At 40.7% G+C, this 4,695-nt stretch overlaps 1 pseudogene; it reads left to right on the top strand.

Annotated features, from left to right (window-relative positions):
• The first annotated feature begins 1,930 nt into the window (after window positions 1-1,930).
• On the top strand, window positions 1,931-3,546 carry LOC115861883 (F-box only protein 3-like; annotated as a pseudogene).
• Window positions 3,547-4,695: the final 1,149 nt, after the last annotated feature.

Below are 4,695 nucleotides of genomic sequence, written 5' to 3' on the forward strand. Positions count from 1 at the left end.
CAAGTAATAGTCTTTCCACAGGACAGGACATCACACAGCCTTGTCCAGAGCTATCCTTTCTGTTTAATGTTCACGGTCCCACTCTGAAGTTCCGGAAGTCCCTCTTCCTTCCTCTCCCAAGTCCATTTCCTGTCACAGAATATTTCAAAGTGAAATCCAACACAACCACCTCTCATTTACACAGATCTCCTGACTCTGTCTGAATCCAGGATTTTTTCCATTACGTCAGGCTGCCCCTCAGACTCTTACTGATAAGTAAATTTCATTTTATGCTACCCTATATATGTCTTTTGCAAGAGATTCTTATCCTCCACCCATCACCCCCCAAAATAACTGACCAGCCATACATGGCTCTATAAAATACTAGCAGTCAATGCACTGTGGCACAGAGTTTATTTTTCCAAACAAGTAAAACAAATGCTTGGCTTAAAAATAATATACACATTATACTCAGGCATATAAGCAATATTTTAAAACAATATTTGTTTTCTCCTGTTTTCCTTTGCAACAATCTATTGGTATGTCAGATTTCAAAACAAAAGCTAGTTTCCACAGGAAGGGAAAACAGATTAAGGCAGACAAGGAAGAAAGGAATAATGTTTGCAACATTTAGATTTGAAATCTTACATAGCCTTCTCAGAAACACTGATGTTTGTTGGCACTTTACTACTTTTAATTCTGAGCATGAAATTCAAACGTCTATGGAGACAAAACTACATAACTATGAACAAAACAAACAACACACTGGTCCCTTCCTGGTGTGAACTTTGGATAAATATGGCAACTCTTTCCAGTTGTGAGTATGCATCTCTCCTTCTCTAGCCACTTTAAAATAGGTTGGATTCTAAACCGTCAGGAAGGATTCAAGTGACGACTAAATTAAATTAAGGTATAAAGAAAGGTCTCATTTCATATTTCTCATAGCATGTTCTACTGACAATGCATTGGGTAAGGATGTTTATGATAAAGTCTGTACTTTTGTTTGGGTTATGAATCATTTATTTTTCACTTTTAACAGGAACCAGACATTGCCTCATTACTGTCTTGTCTAAGAAGTATGTCTTGCAATGAAGTTTGGTAAGGTCAATTTTTTTTCCCATTAGAGTAGTATGTGTGTTAAAAATTAAAAGATTACTAGATGATCTAAGTCAGTGGTTCTGGAACTATAAATCTGTGGCTAGTAAGTATTAACTCCTTTTTATCAGAAATTCTGAGACTACATAAGAAAGAAGTATGGGAGCAGTCAGATTCCTGAGACTTACTGACCATCATTGAACTAGGTACAGAGGAAGGGACCACAAAATAACTATGTTCTAACTTTGGGTACCTCAGAGGACATAGACGTAGATTATTCAATACCACATCTATTTGCTACTTGATCTTGGCATTTAAGGTATATGCTTGAGCCAAGAGTTCAGTTGATTACCGATAAAGGCAGGCATGATCCTCAGTGGCCTAAATGTTTTAAGAGCTCTATTTCAATGTCAGCTCCACCTTGTACCAGCTACGTGACTCTAGGCAAATTGATTAATCCCTTAGCTTCACTTTTTTCTTCTGAAAATCAGATTGCTAATATGTAACCTCGGCAAAACTGTAGTTTGGACTTAATTATGTAAATGTACATACAGTATCTGGTTCCCAATAAATGTTAGTTCCTTTCCCTTGCATAATTTTATATCAGGAATCAGTGGCAGATTCCATCATATCACAATTGCTTACGGATTCACTTGGGTATTCACAACAGTATTCACTTATATGTTGCCCCTTTAGAGACAAAAAGATTTCTAGGGCTTTGGAGCTAATGACGAGCTACCTCCATCTGATACCCATCATGGATAGAATGCACAGCTTACAAATGCCGTGGAGGCGGGTGGTGGCTGCGGGGTCTGGGGTGGGGGCGTGGAGCCAGGCCTGCAAGGGGCTGGGCAAGATGGCGGCCATGGAGACCAGTCAGCACCCCTGACCCTGGAATCACTGCCCACCGATCCCCTGCTCCTCATCTTATCCTTCTTGGACTACCGAGACCTAATCAATTGTTGCTATGTCAGTTAAAGACTTAGTCAGCTATCAAGTCATGATTCGCTGTGGAGAAGACATTGCAAAAACTACCGGCTGATACCTGAGGAAGAGAAAACACAGAAGAACCAGTGTTGGAAATCCCTCTTCACAGATACTTTTCTGATATAGGAAGATATATTGACCATTATGCTGCTATTACAAAGGCCTGGGATGATCTCAAGAAATATTTGTAACCCAGATGTCCAGATGGTTTTCTCTCCGAAAGAGAGTGCTTAAGAGGAAGACCTAGATGCTGCAGAAGCTCAGATGGGCTTCAAACTTCCAGATGATTATCGATGTTACTATCATATCCACAATGGGCAGAAGTTAGTGGTTCCTGGGTTGTTGGGAAGCATGGTGCTGTCTAATCCTATCTTTCTGAGGATTTGTTAGACATCTACACAGCTGCTGGAGGCTTCCAGCAGAGACAGGGACTGAAATATTTTCTCCCTTTAACTTTTTGCATACATACTGGTTTGAGTCGGTACATAGCAGTGCAAGGGCTGAAACAAAAATGAAGTTTTCTACTGATCTTGGAGAGAGAGTAATGAGTGGTCCTGAAGAGAGATCTTAGTTCTCTGCCCAGGAATTGAACGTGGGTCGCCTGAGTTGAAAACCAGGAATCCTAGCCGCTAGACCACCAGGCACTAGAGGCTAGCAGCAAAGTGGCCCTGGCTCTTTCCCCTGTTTGAAAGCAAGAATATTTCAAGGAGGCAAAAATTGTAAAAACAGGTACAAAGTTTATTATTAGAGATACAGCATAACATGTGGGTGAGCACACAGAGAAGCAGTTTGCTTATTTAAGTCAGAAGCAAGGCAGAAATACACACCCAGAGAGAAAGAGTATGGGCATCCTAAATGAGAAGCACAATAAAGAGGTGATTTAAATCACGTATATGGGACAGTCCTTCCGGGTTTTTGTTTACCTTTGGCCAATTTTCTTATTTCTATCTTCACACCTGACCTGCCCTAGGACCCTCCCCAACATGCATGCACAACTTTTTGCTAAGATGGATCCCACCCCAGAGGCCTGTGGGGGGTATGTCCACACTTATTATGGGGTGGCATCCCCTCCCTTTTTGACCCCCAAGGAGGCTTGCTGCTCACGTGCAGACAGGGAAGTTTTCCTTGATCTCAGGAGTGGTCATCTTATCTCTTTACTTCAGCAGAGCTCAGCTTCTGCCACTAGCTTTGTCCTTGGAGCGTCTGCGTGAGAACAAAGCTTCAGTTTTACTCCACTTGACAAACACCAGCTGTCCAGCCCAAGGGCCCATCTATCTCCTACCTCACTACCAAATGTCTGACCAAACGGCTCAGAGTCCAGCTGCTACTGACATGTTTATCATAGGTGCTACTTTGACTGACTGGTTTACTTCTTATATCAACAATGTTGTATCAGGTGGCTTCCCTATCATCAGAGACCAAATTTTCAGATATGTTTATGATCCGGAGTGTGTAGCAATGACTGGGGATATTACAGTTTCAGTTTCCACATCGTTTCTGCAGGAACTCAGCTCTGTATACCCACCCCACTATTTCTTCACATACCAAATCAGGATTGAAATGTCAAAAGACGCACTTCCTGAGAAGGCTTGTCAGTTAGACAGTCGCTACCGGAGAATAACAAATGCTAAAGGTAATGTGAAGGGACTTTCCTGGCAGTCCAGTGGTTAAGACTTCGCCTTCCAGTGCAGGGGGTGCAGGTTCGAACCCCGGTCAGGGAGCTAAGATCCCACATGCCTTGCAGCCAAAAAACCAAAAACATAAAACAGAAGCAGTAGTATAACAAATTCAATAAAGACTTTAAAAATGGCCCACATCAAAAAAAATCTTTAAAAAAAAATTAAAAAATAAAGGTAATGAGGAAGAAGTTCAAGGACCTGGAGTTGTTGGTAAATTTCCAATCATCAGTCCAGGCTGGGTATATGAATACACAAGTTGTATATTCATATATAACATCACGCTATATGGAAGGATATTATATCTTCCTTTTTTTTTTTTTTTTTTTTACTTTAAAGACAAAATCTTTAATGTCACCTTTCCCTGATTCCATATGGCATGTCCGACACTCAGGGTGTCTATAGCTCGATTGGAAATGGGTCCTAATAAACATGAAGAGATGCAAGAGAAAGAAGAGGAGGAGGAGGAAGTAGACGATTATGACCATTGGGCAGATATAGATGAATCTGATGAAGAATACTAGGAGGAGAGACGGAGGAGAGTCTTTGATGCTCCCCTTCAAAGATGCCACTGCTCTCACCTTTTTTTAAGCAAGCCTCTGCTGATGGAAGCCCTGGGATGAATCCAGCCTGTTGAACAAATTTCTCAATAATGTAAATAATCAAATTGTTCTCAGCTTATAGCAGGAAAACTAGCATGAAATATCGTGCCAGGCCCTGGGTTCTATGAGATACTACTTTAGGAATTGGATTGTTTGGGTTTGCTTTGTGTTTTTGAGGTAGAGGAGGAAATGGGAATCTTTTTTTTCTCTAGTGGGAAAATAGTTCTCTAGAAATTTCTAGAACAGACATTTCTTTGTTTAAAAATATTTTATACTTATACAGATATGGAAATGGGAGAGAATTGTTTTGAATAAGGATTTAAAATGAGGCAGAAATACCTACACAAGGATAGAAA

This window comes from Globicephala melas, chromosome 1 (assembly GCF_963455315.2).
Source record: "Globicephala melas chromosome 1, mGloMel1.2, whole genome shotgun sequence".
Taxonomy (NCBI): domain Eukaryota; kingdom Metazoa; phylum Chordata; class Mammalia; order Artiodactyla; family Delphinidae; genus Globicephala; species Globicephala melas.